A 21,430-nucleotide genomic window follows, 5' to 3' on the forward strand; every position below is an offset into this window, starting at 1 on the left:
GATTCAGTAATCAAATGATTGCTTAACCTTGAAGATAAATAGAGGCTGGGCTTCATAACATTTGACATTAATAACTACTAGCAGTCAATATCCTCAATCCCCTTAAACAAAGCCCTAATCTTCACAAAAAGGGACTTGGATCTCACCCATCTAGAAATTAAATTAATCCTACTTGCTAGGCAATCCCTGATACATTTTGATAATAAACATTGAACTAGGAAAGACACACCTAACAATTTTGATATTCTCATGGGTGCCTCAGACTGACTAGGAGGATTATATAGCGATGACACCCTACTTACTACCAGAGCTAGACCAAGGGAATACAATAAAACCATAAAGAAATTGCACATCTTTAATAACTAACGTTCATAAATTTTCTAACCACTCCCAACTCAATTATAAAAATGCCTTTGGTCTCAAATGCAATATTTAGACTCTCTGCTGATAAGAAAACCTTTGACTAAAATTCCACATTCTTTAGCAAGGCCTTACAAAATTCAGGCGATTCTGAGAAAATAAAATTTAGCCAAAACACACCTTTTCTTACTAAACGTTTAAAGTCTATTCACCCAATAATACCCACAATAGTAAATTCTATAACCTTGGACAATTCCTCCTGAATACAGACTTTATAATCCCCACACCAACAATCTAAACCCATAGTAATTTGAACTTAATAATTATTTTAAAGAGGTAATTACTTGGTATCTCATTATATTTTCACATGTGACACAAAGTTTTTAAGGAACACATCTGGTGCATATGTGCGTTTTCAGCAGTGAACAATCAAGAGACAAAAAAAAATCTTACTTCTCTGTTCGGTGCTTTTCCATGCATGCTTGTGCTGTGATTCTTCATGGTCGTTGAATTCCTTTTTAACTCAAGACAAATCTACTCATGCAATGGAAACTTGTTGACTTTAAAAGGTTTTATTGGGGAGATAACATTTATTCATAAAGGAGAGAGACTACCTAGGCTTCAGAAGGAGTGCTACGACCTTGTACCCTTCTCTCACTGGGCCCCCTGACCTGAACTACTTCATTTGGTTATACATTGAGAACATCACCAACATGACCTCCCACAACACTTCTTCATTTCTTCTTATTCTTCTACTTGAGGGATTGAGAACCACAGATGGTAGACATCAAGGTGACATTCGTTTAGATTCTTTCTACATTTTAGGACAAATGTCTCTCTACATTTTCAAAAGCATCTCTTGCTTTCCAATTCTGACGTTGTTTCTATGTAATAGCATTATACATTTGCATTTCTAGCATGTTTTTTTTGTCTAAGGAGGAGTTAACTCTTGATACCATCTGCAGCTTGGTCTATTTCAATTTGCCTCCAGGTTATTGTGACATGTACTTATGTAACCCTTGCTGAAACTCATGCTAGTTAACATAATCTCTACTTACTGGCGTAGGGTTCTAATATATAACATCATTTTAAGGAGGTCAAATCTAAAGTCAGATATTTTTTTTTTTTTGCAGGTGTGTCGTTTGCATGTAATGCAACCCTACAAAACATGCATCATTGTGCATGTTTACACATAATTACATGCAAATTTTTTTTTTTTTGCAGGTGTGTAACACAAGAGTCTTAATAATAAAATCAAGTCGGAACAAAACATGAAAGCGAGGCATATTTTATTTTTTAATAATCAACAGGTACGGAAGCGTGTTGTTTACATAGCCGTACATGCTTTTGGATTATGTTTCTCACATTTGCACTTTTCGTTTTCGGGTACATCTTTCATGACGCTGTCTACATGTCGACCACAACCTGTGAAGTAAAATAAAAAAACAATATGCGCTTAGCAATGACAGTACACTTTTATTTGTAAACTCTGCTAAGAGCTTCATACTTTCAAGGCTTGTCCAGAATCCCACATCTACGGAAAAAAAATAAATGAATAAAAAGAAATAAGTTTTATGATGTACATACCAGTGATGCAAAAAACAAAAAAAAAAAAAAAAAAAAAAATACCGTACACCAAAAATCAAATTCAGCGAGTAGTTTGTTTTGTTAAGAAAATCACATTTTCTGACTGAACAATGATATCGCTACACCATCTTAAAAACAGTCAGAAGGAACAAGGGAGACAAATCCAATTAATTTAAAGTTGCAAGATTTTTAAAGAGCTATGAGAGAGGGTAGAGGGCATTGGAGGAAAAAAAAAAAAAAAAAAAAAAAAAAAAAAATCTCAAATTTGCTTAAAAACGAGTGTTACTTGGGAAAATAAAAATTTTAAAAAATTAAAATCCAGAGCTGTGGAATTAACAACCGAAACAGACAAGTCTAACTTTAAAATTTTAAAAGATCCTACACAAGAAATGTTTTTTTTACTAGTAATAATATATACAGTGCCAGCAAAAAGAAAGTCCGCACTTGTAATTTTTTCAAAAACTGCAAATTTAAGTTAAATTTAATGTAACTGTTTAAACAACCTATACCTTATTTGAGTCACCTTTTATTTATCTGTAATATTTCCTGTTCATATTTAACTTTTAATTGAAATATTCTAGTGTTCACGTCAATTTAAAAAAAAATAACTTCAAATTGAGGAGGCAAAAAGAAAGTCTGCAGCAACAAATTCGCTTAAAACCAGCTTAAATTATCGCCCCTAAATCAGTTTAAAATATCTACCAACAGGCAACAAAGCATCTCTAATCGTAATTGTTGTTGTTCCAGGTTATACAACGGAACATTTAGTCCATATGCCACGACTTTCTCTTAACGATCGTCAGGAGCTCATTAATCTCCACCTTTCTAGTTTATCAAGAGACAAGCCAATGATTTCTGTAAAGAAAAGAAAGCGCCGTCTAGACTGCGTCAGATGCAATGAAGATCATGACTCTTCATATTGGTCAAAAGTGCTTTTTAGCGACGAAAGCAAGTTCAATAGGCTAGGCAGTGATGGTAGGCAATACGTCTATCGGAGGAAAGACAAAATATTTAATCCTAGGTGCTCAGTTTCAACGCTGCAAAGTGGTGGAGGTTCAGTGTTGGTGTGGGGACATTATTAATACCAATGGTCCAGGGCCTATACTTCGCTGGTAAGGTCGAATTAATTTGATCAAGTACATTTATATGTTGACTGAGCATTTTCTACCCTACTTTGACTGGAATTTGGAGGATAATCCCATCTTCATGCAGGATAATGCTCCCATTCACACAGCTGGCAATGTCTAGAGGTTCCTGGAACAGCATGATATTCCGTGTTTGGATCGGCCTGCACAATCTCCAGACCTCAATCCTATCAAAAACTTATGGCATTACATCAAGCAACAGCTGCGCAATGATAAAATTTCAAATTTGGAAGAACTTTGGACAAAAATTAAAAAAAACGTGGATGCCCTTTCCCTGGAGTATTATTGCAGTCTAATTCAAGGAATTCCCAAAAAATTGCATGCTGTCAAATTGCAGAAGGGCTATGCTACTAAATATTAACTAGTTCATTGTGTTCCTGTTGTATTTGTGTTGCATTAATGTCCTAAAGTTACATTTAAATAACAATTTTCCATTGTGAGGACTTTCTTTTTGCCTCCTCAATTTGAAGTTATATTTTTAAATTGACGTGAACACCAGAATATTTCAATTAAACGTCAAATATGAACAGGTAAAATTATAGAAGAATAAAAGGCCAATCAAATGAGGTATAGTTTGTTTAAACAGTTACATTAAATTTAGCTTAAATTTGCAGTTTTTGAAAAAATTACAAGTGTGGACTTCCTTTTTTTGCCTCCCGTGTATCTTTGTGGTCCCCGTGAAAATTGCAGTGATGTTTTTAGGAATTTCAAAACAACAAAAAAAAAGGTTTAGTGGCAGAAAGTTGAACAGTGTCAGTGCAGGTCGGCTAACGGTTATCTTCAGGTACAGATCACTGATACTGGAGCTAAAGAACTTCCTTAGAATGTACCCTGCAAGCTGATTGATCAAGGTGTGGCCCAAACTGCTTAGCATGGACATTGATTTGCTAGAGAAAATAAACCTTTATTTTATTTATGCCTGTGAATGTTTTGAATACAAAAAGTTGTTTTTTTTCTGTTGTTATGAAACAAGTCATCATTACTAAGAGAAATGCATCCATGCAAGGCATATTTGGCTTCTTATGAGGCTAATTCTAATAAAGTCACATTATTAGGGTTCACAGTACATCATGACAAGCATGACTGGTTACAAAAGCAAAACAAAAAGAATTTCTAACATCCTCAGATCTTACCCTTCAATGAGAGCATCATAAGCGACAACAGATTAACCTTATTCTTCTCTAGTGCAATGGAAATAAATGGCTGGTTGTCAAATGTTGAAATCGTTTTATGCCAGATGTTTTGAAGACAAAAGCAATTATTCGTATCATTTGGATTCTTTAGACCACTGTTCTCATCTTGTGTGTTATTTTCAGGTTTCAGTCAATGTAATCTCCAACTTTCTTCAGGTGTATATTGTCACACTCCAGAATCTTTCTGTCAAACTTGGGAATCTACACAGAATTCAAATGGAACCCTTTATTTAATTCGCGGGGATAGTATGCTCCCTTTCGATTAGCTATGATTGGGTAAAAGTAATTCGCTATTGTATTTAGAGTGTCGCCTGCACTGAGGATTAAACCTTCAATCTCTAGGAGAGAATAACTTTACAACTGAAACTTTACCAAGTACTTTATCCACTATGCCACGGGCTCCGTTAGAAATTCCGTGCAGATTTCAGAGTTTGGCAGAAAAATCTCAGAGTTCAACAAGAGATACCTGGAAACGGTTGGAGGTTACATCAACCGAAATTGTGTGTAAATGACACTCAGAATGAGAACAGTAGTCCGAAAAATCCAAATACGAATAATCGTTTTTGTCTTCAAAACATTTGGCACAGGAGCATTTCAACATTTTACAAGCAGCTGTTTCCGCTGCACTGGTTCGAAGAATTCAAATAATCCATCTTCATAACAAAACATAGTTAAAAGCGATTTCAGATGAATTATAAATTTAAAGACAGGTCATTCTGATCATGTCAGAGTAGACAAATACATAGGCAGTATAAGATTTTCATGAATTGGCTCCCAAGATTATTTCTCCGTCAGTCTCCTCTTGCTCTTCACTAAAATCCTTGAATCGTTAATCTAGTGATAGTCTTTCACCTCGAAAATGATAAACTTTTGACCAACATGGTGAATTCAGACAAACCCACTCTACTATGAATATCATAACGATTATCTCTGAACATATACACCATACATTGGAAGAAGGAAGGTGAAGTTATAGTGATCTCGATATATCCAAAGCCTTTAACAAGGTCTGGCATGAAGGACTCCTGAAAATTAATATGTACAGTATTCTTGGATGAATAGTTAATAAAATTAGATCTTTTTTAGCTTAAAAAAACAAAAAATTAAAAAAACAAAAAAATTAAAAAAACAAAAAAATTAAAAAAACAAAAAAATTAAAAAAACAAAAAAATTAAAAAAAAAAAAAAAAATTAAAAAATAAATAAATAAAATAAAAAAAAAAGAGAAAAAAGACAGATCATTCTCAATGGCTCGAAACAGCATGACATTAATGTGGATGTGCTGAAAGGGTTGATCCATAAATCTTTATTATTCCTGATTTTAATAAATTACTTCCCTGATGCAATCACGTCTGAAATGAGAATATTTTCTGAACAACATACTTTATTCTCAATATGTTGGCATTGGCAAATCGAATGAACACATATCCAAGGCATTAATGAATAATGAATCCTTAGAAAACGACCTCCAGTCTGTAGTGGAATCAGATCAAACATAGATGCTTGTATTTAATGCTACTAAGAGAAAGCTTTCCTTCAATAATTATGAGAAAACTATCAACTACTGATTGCCTATTTTGGAGACCAACAATCAAACCTCTGGGCTTAACATTCACATGAATTAGAATAAATAAATAAATAAATAGAAGACACTGCCAAGTCTCTTGCAAAGAAGGTGGGATCTCTCTACTGAGCTAAAGAAAAAAAAATCACATCTGACAATATCCTAGATCTCTACAAATCGTCCCAACATTATTGTAGAGTGATGCAATTTGCATAAGCATAAAACTGGAAGAATATGCCAACCCACAGCATGCCAAATAGTTTTTGGATGCAACCAGAACTACATAGATAAGATTACTGGCTATAAAAAGGATCACTACACTGATCAGAAGAGGATTATAATGGCTTCCCAAGATCAAGGCTTGAAAACCAAAGCTTTTAAGATGAGTGGTCTCAGCAATGGCAACAAATGCAGGTTCTGTCACACAGAAGTAGAGAGAGTGAGCCACCTGACATTTAGCTGTAAAGTTCTGCTGGGGAACGGCTACTATTGTAGAAATTTTATTTTTATTTATTTACCTCCCCTTCCTTTCCCCCCTCTAATTGGTGTATTTTCTTCTCTCTTTCTCCCCTTCTTTTCTCCCCCTCTCTCGGTGAATCTGGTGCTATTACTTCTGACTGTGTCTCGCGATATTCAATAAAAGGAAGAAGAAAAAAAACACAACAGACTGGCAGAAGAAAAAGAAGGCACCAGAGCGGTGTTAGGCTTTTGAAAACGCCAGAACGGTGTTAGGCTTTTGAAAACACCAGAATGGTGTTGCGACCTTGGAATTACGACAGAGTAGTTTTGCGGCCTCTGCTTTACACCAGAGCGGTGTTGTGACCTTCGAACTAAAGCACCCGAGTGGTTTTGCGAACTTTGATATGCCAAAAGAAAAAAAAGCAAGTAAAAAGTATATTTGTTATAAGTGTTCTTTATGAACCGCCAGAGGGACTGATTTGGCAGCCCAGCCGAACTATACATTTCCTTCCTTTCCTATTTTTTTCTTTCTGATAAAATTTATACCGGTTTACCTTTTTCTTTTTTTTTTATGTGATTAAATTTCTTTAGAACTCTTAGTCTCGTGCAACGGGATAAAATTTGTTGAACGTGACGATAAAATTCCCGTTACTATAAAATGCGACACAATGGAGTATGTAAATACATCCACTGGACCATCTGTAAAAAGTTGAATATTGAATGAAGCAACAAGTCCTGAAGAACCAGAAAGAACAGTCGGAAATAAGTAATACACCATCCACTATAACAATGCAATTTCTACAGCTACATATCGTCTAGCTACAACATGTAATACTTCCTGGTTGAATACAGCATCGTTTTTAAATCCATTGTATACAAATTTTTGCCCAATTGCCCACTTCAATAATAAAATTCTGACTATTTAACCCATCGTTTCAAATCCTCTTAATGGCATTGTTCATCTGACACTCATTTACATTTATCCTCTAGTGGCCTTCCGATCTAGATAAGCAGTGACTAATTAGTATAAAAGATTTTAAAAAAAAACTGCAAGTTAATCAACATTTATTTCCTAAAGTCTTTTTCGCTAGACAGCAGAACCCTGTGATACGGTGGCCCTAGGATACGTTTATTTCCGGTTACGCGGTGGAATACAATGTTTTTTAGGCCCCTGATTATGGTATTTGCCCTGCATTACGGTGTTATTTATAATGTTATTTGATTATATAGATGCATATTATATACTGTACTGTATTTTGTTACTAATTTCTAATGCCGTATCCCGGGGTTTTACTGTATATTTAAATCACACAAAATACATACTAAGATATTCCTCAGTTTGGAGATTTACATACGTTTGAAAATAAATTTAAATAAAAATAGATTTCTGGAGTGGCCTTTAGGCCTTGATAAAGTTATACATCAATATAAAATATTACCATAACACTAATGGTCGAGTTATTTACATAAAGCTTATTTCACAAGACTTTTTAGGTTTTCTTGTATACAAAATACAATAATTTGCCAATTTTCAACAGTTTCCCCATCTAATATTGTTCTAAAACTCTGTTATAAAACTCAATTATATATATATAATTATATAACTCAGTTATAAAAATCGCTATACCCATGGGGTTATTTATAACAAAAAATAAACTTTTTGAAGGAAACGAAAAGAGATATTGGGTGTGACATGTTCCCCTACATGACATGGATTGAATTTTGATCTAAACACTGGACCCTGATTTGGAGACCAATCAAGTGATGACTAGGGCTATGACAACAGAATATTCTCATCATTGTTTTGACTCTTGAGTATATATCCGACATAGTTAAGCAACCGAGAAGCACATCACTCCTATATAAAAGCTTATAAGATATCAATGGATACACACTCGAGAGTCAAAACAATGAAAAGAATATGCTGTTGTCCTAGCCCTAGAGACGACAACTGTTTGTATTCACCTAAATATCTATTATAATTTAATGGAAACAAAGCAAACAAATTTTCTGACTAAATTGCTTTTTCTAAAAACTCTACAATAATATCTATTATTATTATTATTATTACCTACCACATGTGACATCTGTATATTTTAACCATATACACACCAGATTTTTCCCACGTAGTAAGTTAGTTTAAAAAAAAAAAAAAAAAAAAAAAAAAAAAAAACATGAAAGACGTTTTTTTTATCATTATACCAGCAGGACTACCAGGCCCGGGATAAAAACATTTTTATTAAAACTTTCTATCTCTTTACCTCTCTCTTTCTTCCGTTCAGCCCATTCCTCTCTAGCTGGACAAACACAACTGGCTTTTATATTCCTTGAGTAATGAATGGACATTTTCTTTTCAAATTAGAATACAACACTGAAAAAACGACTTCTCTGATGATGTCTCGCCCAATTAACCCCTCATAATGAATAATTTTTTTCTAAATTTTAGATATTATTCATCCAGGGCAACACTGATCAAAAATGCCAAGTTTGTGGGAGTTTGTTTTTTAATCTTTGACTTTTAGATGGTCATACAAACACACAGAGAATCTGAACGCCTGCTAGACACTATTCTCGAATGTACAAGGTCTCTCTGTACAGGGGTTTGTCCGAGCAGCCTGGCATGATGATACTTTCTCCCTGAAAGTAAACCCTGACCAAATATTCAAAAGTATTTGCAACTAGAATAATATTTCCTCACTATGGTTAATCCACACTAGCTTTTACGAGGAATGGTGCACCTTCTCCAAGTGATGTTACCTCAAGTAGCAGCACGAAGCTGGAGATTCCACCAAACTAGATGAATTCTCGTCATGGAATTTAGTAAGACCAAGAGAAAAAAGAAAGATATACTATAACATATGAAAATGGTCAATTGGGGAGAGGATAATTATGTTCTCAACTTCTTTGCTAATCCAGTGTTTGGGAGGAACATTAGAATATCTATGTACCTCATATCTTCTATCTGTATAAGCACCAAATACGTCCTAAAATGGAGCACTGCTATCATATCTGGGCAGGAGCTGCACAGAATGTTCTATCCTGCCTTAATAGAGTTCAAAACTTAGCAGGTGGTGCCCTTTTTTCTTCCCTGCAACCTCTTTCGCACAGAAGAACCATTGCGAGCCTGTCTACACTCTATCTTTATCTTCAACCACCATCAACAATTTCTCCCACTCTATCATTGCCTAACTCTAAACGTAGATTCCATGAACAAAGTTTCTTTCCTAAAACTGCCCACCTGTGAAACACTGTTTCACCAGCCTGCTTCCTGGCCAACTACAATATCGTAACTTTAAAGTTCAATGTAAACAAGTTCTTGTTGAACAGTCCCCTTAAATAATCAAATTCCACTCAACTTACATCATTCATTAAGGATTACTAAATTACCCCCTTACATTCTTTAGTCCTTATCCTTAAGTGGCCTTCGGGCCTTGATAAGTGGTGACTCCATTGTAATATATATATATATATATATATATATATATATATATATTAGTGATCTAGCAAGGTCACAGGAGAGACAACAAAGCAAAATTTATCCCAAAGTAGCAAAACTAAAGCTGGTCTGCCAGGACACTATATATATATACAAATATAGGCAAATTTGGGTATATTATATTGGTTTGAAAATATAGGGGTTTTTTTTCACCAATTGTCATAAAATTTTAACCATAAAATAGTATTATAATCTTCAAAAAGCCTGCAAATTTTCATGTAGTTTCATCCCATAGAAACAAAGACATGAGCATTTTAATATTCAATTTGGCTACCAGATATATATATATATATATATATATATATATATATGTGTGTGTGTGTGTGTGTGTGCGTGGGTGGAAAGATACTGCACCTTTACCAACATTTCAATCATAGTCATTTGTTTTCCTACTTTTGCATATGAATTACAAAATATCTTATATTTTCCTAAAACCTCTGGCCTTGATGATGGTTTCAAATGATCTGAAATAACAGCAAGGGGAGATTGGATTCCAAATATTTCTCATATGTTATACTCCCCCTCTTTTGAAAATAGGATACGATTATGAATATCTCCAGTATCAAATAATCCTTATACATTATGAAATTTACTTTATGTAAGAAAACCAAAGAGGGGAGATATAACAAATGAGAAATATTTGGAATCAAGTCTCCCCCTGCTGTTATTTCAGATTACTTGAAATCCATAGCAGCAAGTTTTAGTCTCTCCTCCATCAAAGCCAGAAGTTTTGAGCAGAAAAAAAAAAATTATATATATTAGTTCAATTGTTAGTCACAGGTCGGGGGCCCCCTTGATTTCTGAGAACTTCGACTGAAGGAAATAAAAAAAAAAAAAAAAAAACAGCAAGTTTATCAAATAGATTTCAGAATTTCTAAGATTATAAATTTCAATATTCAATTTGACGTTTATAAAGTGAAATTAACAAGTGCAAGAACATTAAGTCGCGTGATGTTTGACCTAGTTTTGCGCTGGAAGCCAGTTTCTGTTTTACCCGCTTACTTTTCTCATCTTGAATGTTATCCTCACAAAGTTTTCAGGCGATGTAACCTCTGACCTTCTTTAGGTGCATATTGTCAAATTGTGCCACAGATTCTTACACAGGTGCTAAATTCTAATTCACCAAGAGGTTATGGTTCAATCCTCAGTAACATGGCACTAAGGAACAATTAGGAATTACTCAAGACTTCTGCATAATAATGGCTGATGGAATAAGAGAAAGCTATCCCTAAGGATTAAATAAAAGGTTCTGTTCGAAATTCCATAGATTCCAGAGTTCAACAATATGGACATGAAGTTTGGATGTTACATCGGCTGAAACGTTATGCGAATAAGATCCAAGATGGGAGGAGTAGTTCGAATTACAAACTTTTTTTTTATGTCAAAGCTCTACAGACAAATTTATCTTTAGTTGACCCTTGACAACTAAATATTTTCGTTCATTAGCCAAATAGAAAAGTTACTAGCCACACTTACAGGATTTTTGGAATATGACATCTTCGTTCCCTGTCGAGTATATACATCATAAAGATTTTACTGTATTTTTTTTTAAATAAATGCGTGTAATGCACTCAACTATTAGGTTTAAACATTCAAATTTCTTCAGATTTTTTTTTATAAACAGCCTTCCTTAAAAAACAAAGAAAAAAATTTATTGTTATATTAAGCTTTTATTGTTTAAATAATTTAACTTTGCTCGTTTTATTTAAAAAAAAAAAATGATTGAAAAAGACATTTTTCACTCAATGAGTTTGAAAGATTATCAGCATAAAAAAAGTCGCCAAAAGATAAGCATTTTATTATTTCTAGTCGACAATGTACACAAAATAAACCATATTTATTTTTTTCCGAATTAAAATTATAAAAATTATATTTAATAATAAAAAAAAAATAGGTAAATTTAAATTATTGAAAACAAAAGGGAGGAGGAAACTATAAAGATTAAAATTAACAAAAGCTCAAAAAGAGAGCAAGCAATATATTTAACAGGAAATTAAAAGATTGAATTTACAAAAAAGATGTAAAAGATGAGTCACACAAAAAGGGGGGGGGGGGTAAAGTTCTAAAAACCTATGAAAAATCTATTATTAAGAATAAATACCTAAAAAAAAGGCAAAGATAAAAAAAAAAATGTGGAGAAGCTAATAAAATAAAAATTAATATGCTAGTGTACGAAAGGGGTCCCAAATTTCTGGCCTCAAAACATTTAGGTCACTTGATCGGTGGAACGATGATTAAAAAAAAAAAAAAAAAAGAAAAGAAAAAAAAAGCGATACACATTAGTCTAATGTCATTAGAAAAGCATCTCACATAAAGGACAGCACATTTCCATAAAACGGAAGTTTTTTGGAAGGAATAAACTTACCACTATAGACTTTCATACAACTATTGTATTTTTGGTTGTGTATGACCCCAGCGACAAAATGTATGCTGAATTAATAAAACAAAGCAATCTGTTCATTAAAAAAGAAAATTATTTGAACTGTTTTTTAAGATTCTTTGATATAGAAATAGGTGGCACAATGAGCTGAATTAATGATTAACGAGCTGGTTTTATAATTTAAAAATGCAACTTTTTTTTCATGGGTCAAGTTATACATCTCAGAATTAACTGTGTTGAAATAACTGAGTGGTCATCAAATGCTACTGTTATATACTGTGACCTTACACCAGTAAGTAGCGATTATGTTAACTAGTATGCATTTTGACAAGAGTTACACAATTACATGTCAAGATAACTTGGCAGCAAACAGAAATAGACCCAGTGCAGCTGGCATGATTGAAGCACAAGGAGGGGGGGGGGACTTAAAGGTTAGTTCCCTATACAAAACGTGCTAGAAATCTAGGTGTCAAATGGTATGTGATAGAAATAACGTCACGTGTTCGGAGAGACAAAACAGTTTCTAATCAATTGCAGTCAGAAAGCAAGAGAGAGGTACATGCTTCTGACAATGTAGAGAGAATCTAAGTGAATGTTGCCCTCGAGACTCTGCCTGTAGGTATGCATCTTAAGTAAAAAAATAAAAACAAAAAAAAAACATTATTAGAATTAGATATTGGTCTCTCCTCCCATGAACAACCATTCTCTGAATAAAACCTTTGAGAGCCAGCAAGAAAGTATACACTGTGTTTCCATGGATGAATAGATTCGTCTTGTTAAACGGAAGATCAACAATCATGAGGGAATCATGGAAAAGTGACGATCGGAGAATAAAGACCAGCAACCGCATGTGTATGTAAAAAAAAAAAAAAAAAAAAAAAAAACACTTGTTTCGTCAATTTGTTTCCTGATCGCTTACAGGCGAAAACATTTGCGAAAGCACGCACATAAATGACAATGTGTGAACTGGTTTGTTTAGTGTATAAAAGATTGCCAATGAGCTTGTTATGCTTGATTCATCCACAGCTTTCCCAGTTCATAAAACTTTAAAAGGTTCAACCTCCTCCCCACCGCTGAGGGGGGGGGGATGGTGCATGGTGAGGGGGGGGGGTCTTTTGAATAAGAGTCTTTCTCTTTATGAGAGAGAATTCAGCTTTGCGACTGCTGTTTAATGAGAGATGCGTGTCTGACACAGATACAGAAGTTTAACTGGGTTATGAGTAAATCATGTATTACCACGGATGAAATGGAGTTTTTAGGATTTTTTTTTTTTTCGAAGACAAATGTCTCATCCAGTTCTTGATCAGTCCATGTTTTCGTCTTGCAGACTCATCCACTTTTTTCTTTTCTGAAATCCACACAGCATTTAGTCTGACAAAACAGAGAAGTAAAGTAATGCCAAGATTCTCACTCCATTTGCACCAGATATAATTCTTTGTTTAAATCTTTGATGAATTAATAAATGTGGCAATTTATTCGATTTTTATTTTCAGCAATAATATATATATATATATATATATATATATATATACATATATATATATATATATTACACACAAACATTGTTCTTTATTATACTGTAGGATTATAAAATCTATACTGACTTTATAGCTAGTGTACCTATTTACAATGCCTCCCCACAGGACAGAGTTAGACACCAGGGTGGTTTTTTTAACGTGGAGAAAAGGTACAAAAATAAAAAAATTGTCTCAGTCATGAAGGACTGCTCCTCCACCGAAAGAGAACAAGAAATGGAAGTGCAGCATCTGAAGAACAGATGCTACACTTTGATCTTGGCCAAAAGGCCAAGCTAGTGTAACCGAAATCCCTAATTCTGCTGCTTTAGGCATTACAATTACACTGGTTATGAAGTCAATGTTCTCTTTACAAAGAAAATATAGTGACCCCTTCTCTCTCTCTCACACACACACTATCTATAACAGGTAATGGTGAAAAAATGATTGATTTGAAACGGGTTGAAAAACGTGTCAATCGAGAACAGAGGCTGGTTTTTCACTATTTCTGTGAAACAAGTAATTTTATATATCGTTTGGCAATAGTCTTTTTTTTTCTTTTTTTTTTTTTAATTTTCTTATTTTGTTCTAATTGGGGATGGAGCATTCTACACAATGCCAGACATTCACCCGCTATCTCATACATTCCAACCAAGAGATCTTTTTAAGATTCTAACCGTCCCTTTAAGTGTATCTCTCTTGCACTTGGTTCGCCAAGTATATTTTCTAGGTAGTTTTTTTATTATTATTATTCTTTTTCACGAGTATGGTTACTTCTATAATTACTAGAATGACAGAGTACAATTTTCTTTTTACTGAAAATAGAACTTAAAAAAATGCAAGAGATGTAACTCAATTTGAGGTATTATTGTACATTGAGTCCCAATGCTATTTAACTAAACGAGAAGAATTAGATTTGGGGGATGAGGGTTGATTACAAAAAATAAATAAATATGGAAGAATATAAGAAAGCTACAGCAGTACAGGGAACCGAGTGTTAAAATGATGTGATGTATGGACAAACAAAAAGAAGTGTCATAAAAAGACATTTCTTTTGGTCCCTTTCTTTCTGAAAAAGAGATTAGATTCTCGAAATATCCAAGACTACTACTATCCTGGTTATCCCAAATAGTAAGTCTATTTTACTGTTTTGTATTTGATTAATCTGGAAAACAAATGAATATATGAAAATATACAAAAACTTTTTCGTTTGTCCATACATCATATTTTAACACCTGGTTCCCTGCATTGCTATAGCTTTCTTGTACTCTTCTACATTTATTTAGCAGCAATGCTTCAAGCAAATTACCATTCCCTCATATATATATATATATATATATATATATATATATATAATGACAATTACAGAGTTACAGTCCACTCTTTAACTTCCCGTTTTTGCTCCACAGAGAGTTACATGGTGACAAGCAAGATGTGGTCCCTTTTAATGGTTAGTATACAATCTTCATTCTAACTATAGTTTTTTTTTTATTACAAATATTTTTCTTGTGATTGAAAATGTAAGATTTTTTTTTATTAAATACTTTGTTTTTGTTTATATAATATATATAGATGGTTAAATTGACAGTGTCTGAGGGTCACATAACTTGCGGCCTTTTGACTTACTAGATTCCAGGACAAGAATTCATCTAGTCTGGTGGAGTATCCAGCTTAGTGCTGTTACGATAGACAACATCACTTAAGATGCACTATTGCTCGTCTAAGCCACTGTGGTTAGCCATACCGAGATCTTATTTGGGCCACAAATACTAGGTGATTTGGAATATTTAGTCAGTTTACTTGTAGGAGGGCGGGGGGGGGGGGAGTATCCTCGTGTCAGGTTTTCCTGACAAACCCCTGTAAAGAGTGACCTTAGACACTCGAGGACAGTGTCTAGTAGGTATAGACGTGTTAAAATCTCAAGATGGATAACTCAAAAACAGCCCCCTCCATTTAAAAAAAAAAAAACAAAGCAAACAAAAAAAAAAACATAAAACCATTTGTATCGCCTGCACACTTTTTTTTTTTTTTATTATCGTATTTTGTTTACACCAACATTTCTTTCACCTAGTTTTTTATTCGTTAAAATTTTACGCTGTAATTGATGCATTTATTTCGTTTCAGTTTCATTCAGTTCGGTAATTCGGTTTTTACATAAACACGAGTCACGTAACCCATAGGAGGTTCTCGGACACTGTCTATCAATTTCATCTTTTTACAATAGCCAATAAAAGAAAAAAGAACAAAGGAATGAAAAAAAATAAGTCAATATTAACAAAGGCAGAATAAGTTACTCTTCTACCTCCTTGCATAAGTTTTTTGTGTTTTAACTTATTTTAAAGCGTTTATTTATTTTGAAACAAATGTAGTGTCAAGTCTGTTAGAACAAAAGACAGGGCGGTTTTGTTACAGTCATTTGGACCCTCGACAATCGTTCAAAAATTGAAAATTAAACAAAATACTGACAGAAACACACCCGAACAATGTTACCAATCGTACGAAAATGTAATGTGTATTTATTTGGTGCTTATTTTTTTAATTACACTTATTTAAAAAGAAAATTATACAAAAAAATCTTCATGATGTACGTCCTCGTCACGGAACGAAGATGTCATATTCCAAAAATCACATAAAATGATCAAGTATTTTTTTTTAACTAAGAAAATCAAATTTTACGACTAAATGAGTAATAATGTTTACATCAGCCATGATGAAATATGGGTAAGGCAACTCAATTCGAAGTATCTAGATAAAAATCAGCCTTATACCGAATACAAATTAGTATTAAAATCGTAAAGTTTAATTTTCTTAGTTAAAAAAAAATACTACTTGATCAATTTACGTAATTTTTAGAATATGACATTTTTTGTTCTGTGACGAGTATTTTTCTGTTTTTTTTTGTTTGTTTGTTTGGAGGCATTTTTTTTTTTTTTTTGTATTATTATACAAACACCGTGACAGCGAATTAGTAAAAACAGACGTAGTATTCTGTTACGTTTCGGTGTGCTGAACACGAATCTGAAAACTGGGTTAGGGTTAGGGTTAGGGTTAGGGTTATTATTAATAATTCGCTGTCACCTTTTTTTTTGGTAATAGCCAATAAAATAAAATAAAAAGGTAAAAAAAAATGATAAATATATATTGTATTTATTTAGAATTACTAAATAAGTAATTCTAAATAAATACAATATATATTTATCATTTTTATACCCTTTTTTATTTTATTGGCTATTACCAAAATAAATGCCTCCTTTTTTTTTTAGAGTACAATCTACAAAAAGAATATATATTTTATAGTGAGAGGCTGGTTTTGTATACCTACGCCTAAATGATTATTATTATTATTATTATTATAAAAACAAGAATTTTGAGTTTGTAAAAAGTTCTCTTTAACCTTTTACGAACTTAAAGTAAAAAAAAAAAAAATTTACCCGTCCAAGTGGTTTTTCCACAAGTCGCACATGTCGCCTTCATACACATCTTATTGTGGTCTTTAAATTGTTGTTCAGATCGCAAAATACAACGAGTTGTAAAGAGAAAGTGTTGCGAAGAAGTGAACAATGCGATTATTGTTTTCTTAAGAACAAGACACGCTCGCTAGTACACGCTTCGCTTCCCTCTCACTTTAGTTAAGACGCGTCAAGGGCAGATAACTCTCGGGCAACAAAATTGCTTGATAATTAATGTGTGGCCAACTGAGATTTTCAAAACTCACTAGATCGGAAAAAAAAAATCGGCAATCACGCATATTCACTCATTCGAGCTTTTACTCTGTGATAATTTACAGGAAGTAGACGGTGTCGGCTGATTTCGCATCCCTGCTGAACAAAGTTCTACGAGTTATTATTTGTTTAATTTCTGGGTGCTTGTTAAGATATAGTCGACGGATCGATTTTTTAAATATATGGTTTTAATTAAAAATAACAGTACTTACTTAATTGTCATGTCGAAGATAGTAATATATTCAAAGATTATGGAAATCTATCGAGTAGAACAACTGCTATATTGTGTTTTTAGTAAAAAAAAAAATAATAATAATAATTTTCAAAAAGTCTATCGCTACCGTGTACTGTATCACTCAGTGAATTTTTGTAGGAATTTTTGACACCCCTAACACGAAACTGCGAATAAAATATAAAAAAAAAAACTCGTAATTTCTCTTTTAAAAGTGGGTTGTTTATTTTCTTTATGGATTATACTTCCAAAATAAACTAATAAAGTTGTTTTAACAGTAATAGAAATATTTTTTTATTTTTTAAAAAACTAATGAAATTAATTCAATTTTACGAGCTCAGTATTTTTTAATTTTTAAACTTTAAAAATCTATCAAAATTTTTCTATTGGTTCAATTTTTACGATATTTTCAGGGTCAATGTGGAATTTTATGCTCTTTCCAATAAACTGAATATAATATTTTAGACAAACGTTTTTTTTAATTCACACCCCTCATTTTCAAGTGTCTATTAAAAAGTAAATAATAAATTACTCACCAAAGTTTTATATATAACAAATTGAAGATAAATGATCAATAAATAATATATTCAAATTTAAAACAAAAAAAGTAGTGTTTTTTAGAAATTTACCTGTAAAGTCCGAAGTTTAAAACCTTTTTTTTTAAAAAAAAACTACGTTGTTTGTTTTTGTTTTGTATTTTTTTTTAATGAAACCTTGGTCCTTGCTCCTTTAATTGAAAAAAAAAATTAGGGCTTGAATTACATTTTTCGAGGAGTTATAAGCTTAGAAAGACGAGGTGGAATTATTCAATATTTTTCCCGAAATTTCTGACACAGCTATCGCTATGGTATGAAACAATATGTCCGCTATTACAGTGGCGAAAAGGGAGGTTCCTTGTATTCGCAATCTTCAAGGCACTCACATTTAGGGAAAATGCAATTGACTATTCGTTGAATTCAAATTTTTTTCACCCATTTCAACAAGTGGGTTATGACGTTACTTGACATTTTTTGATAGAATACAACGATAAAGACGTGAAAACACAGCGTCTTTTTGATAACCTGCATGAGTCTACGTGCCGTTCATGTGGAGCTATTACTCTTACTATTATATGAGCAATAGATCTTTTCTATTAGTGTTTATTAGGTTTACCAACCTGTTTGATGTTCCTACGCATGTCGATTCGGATAATGCAAAGACTTTTCTAGCTTCCGGCATCATGTTATCTGAAATCTTTGTTTCGGATAAATTCGGAGAAAAATTTAGGTCAACTCACCATCACTTTATTCAGCTTGGCAAAGAGGTGCATGGAAGAGGGTGATAAAAGCAAGCAATGTTTGAAAAAAATAATAGGTAGAAAGAAAGTTAGCTATTTTGACTTTTCCGATGTGGAGAAAGCGATCAACGACCGACAAATTGCATCTATTACTGCTTCTGAAGGGGGTCTCGACATTTTAACACCTAATCATTTTTTATAAACTGATTATAACTCACATTTGTTGACCAATAATTATGGATCAGACGAATTGTGTCCTGATCCATCTGTGACATGATGCGGACCGAGCGATGCCGAGTGACCTTGCAAGTCGACACGAATTCAGAGGAATTCGTACGGCTGAATTCTAATGATGATCATGATGATGATGGTTTGATGTTGTTTAAAACAGAAATGTCTATGGGATTTTGTCAGAGAGAGAAAAAGAACAAATAATTGTTCTTATCTTATTGTTGGAAATCCGTTAACAACGAAAAGGTTGTTTTAGGCCCTCTGTTGAGCGATATGAAGAAATCCAGATTCTTAAGCTGACAGCTTGGGGTGGGAATCGGGGGTGAGGGGTTGCCGCCAGGCATTGTCGACCTGGGAGTGACTAATAGCTCCTAATGACATGATAAGGAACACCTCAGTGCAATGAGGGTTAAAAATTGGTATAGATAAAAGCCGAGAGAAGGAGTAGAAATTAGGGAAACAGAGAGAGAGGAAATTCAAAAGAGGAAAGGAAAGAGAGAAAGAGTGACTCCAAAAAGATGGGAGGAGGAATTACTGATTTGATAAAAACAAGACACTTGGCTAATTGGTGTCTGTTTTCGCTGATCCCTTCCCGTGGACTGACGGTAGATGAAGAACGGAGAACTTGGTAAAAGAAACAAAACTGCCAGCCCCCTAACTTGCATGACTAGGCCAGTGTGTAACTATTATATTGTAAAGTCAAAGAGAATAATCAATTCTATGTTAAGAAAACCAGTTGAGTTTTGACTTTCTTTTCTTTGATTGGAACGCCGTTGTGAATGCAATATATTTCTCCGATAGCCCAGGTGACGGTTGGAAGCTGATTTGAAAGCAGAACCGGAAGGAGACCGACGACGACCCGAAGACGAATTCGACCACTAGATGAAACCACGGGTAGCGCCACAGGTATCGGCTACAGGTGCATTTCAATCACGAGCCTATGCAGCTGAGCTGCACTGGAGGGGTTACACATCCAGTAAAGCAAAACTTTTGCAATCTCTGGAATTGAGACACAGGTATATAGAAAACTTCAGAAAGATATGACACCATGATTATTTGTTGTCCTTAAGAGAGGTTGATGCTAATATATTAGGCGATTGCCCTCAGAAGGTGCCAGTCGGAGAAATCGTGTTAATTAAATCTAATAAAAGTCAACCTTTTTTGGAATCTAGGTAAGATGCTTAGACTCATTAATGTGTATAATGGTAAAGTTTACTCGGCCTGTGTATTAAGGGATGGATGTGAACAGCTTCATCTATTAAAGAATTTATTTCCCCTGGATTTAAAGGGTGTTTCTGTGTCATCTTCAGCAGAATTTATGAAAGAAGGTGATCCCTTCTTCTGTCCAACTTGTTCCGTCGCGAATGATGGATCATCTCCTACAGTATGCTGTGACGTCCATGACAGTTGGTATCATTTTAACTGTGTTGGGGTAAAACAACATGATACTTTCAAAGAGTGGATTTGTCCAAATTGTTCAGAAAAAGTATCACATTAAGTTCTTAATTTCAGCATTTATTAAGTTGTCATTTGACTTACATTCAAGTTATCGTTCTTGTTATTGTTAATATATTAGTAATCTAGGTTAAAGTAGGTTTATTGGTTTTAAATTCATTTATCGTAGCAGACAGAAACACATAGTTTCTTTAAAAAAAAAAACTACAATTGTTGATTGAGTCCTTGTGACCATCAGAATTAATTACCTGTCACCTAATTGACAGTCTAATACATATTTACTTTGTATTCAATAATTGGAAAAAACAATGGATAACCATTACTTTTTCTTCACTCTATTGGCTGTGTGTGAGAAATTACACAAATTGAATCGCATCTCTTCATTGGTTGATTAGTTGAATACATTGTTTTTAAACCGCCATTCTTATTGGTTGAATTCAAATTTTAACACACGCGAGTTGCGTGCCTTTTCAATTGAAAATTAGTTCCAGAAATACTTTGAAGGCGCCAGACTCATGTTATTTTTCTTAATTAATTTAAGGGCCTTTGGTGCCCAAATTGTCATGGTATTGTAGGAGTGAACCTAAGTGACCTCAGGCCACATACTACTACCATGAAGAAAAGACATTGTTTCTTTAATCCTCTCTTTCTCTAAAAGAACTCAACTAACCAAGATACCCAAAAATCTATTCCCTTTTATCTTCTGCTGTTGCTGCTTGCTCACCCACACACACACACACTCTCTCTCTCTCTCTCTCTCTCTCTCTCTCTCTCTCTCTCTCTCTCTCTCTCTCTCTCTCTCTCTCTCTCTCTTTGA

At 33.6% G+C, this 21,430-nt stretch overlaps 1 long non-coding RNA gene across 1 annotated transcript; it reads right to left on the reverse strand.

Moving 5' to 3' along the window:
- Nucleotides 1–1,632: 1,632 nt before the first annotated feature.
- On the reverse strand, nucleotides 1,633–17,472 carry LOC145260452 (uncharacterized). Its single transcript, XR_013864297.1, has 2 exons — nucleotides 17,129–17,472; nucleotides 1,633–1,785 (listed from the first exon to the last, which is right to left on the reverse strand). It is a non-coding gene; the product is annotated as an uncharacterized LOC145260452 (long non-coding RNA).
- Nucleotides 17,473–21,430: the final 3,958 nt, after the last annotated feature.

This window comes from Euprymna scolopes, chromosome 36 (genome assembly GCF_053919585.1).
Source record: "Euprymna scolopes isolate OS-2025 chromosome 36, ASM5391958v1, whole genome shotgun sequence".
Lineage (NCBI taxonomy): Eukaryota > Metazoa > Mollusca > Cephalopoda > Sepiida > Sepiolidae > Euprymna > Euprymna scolopes.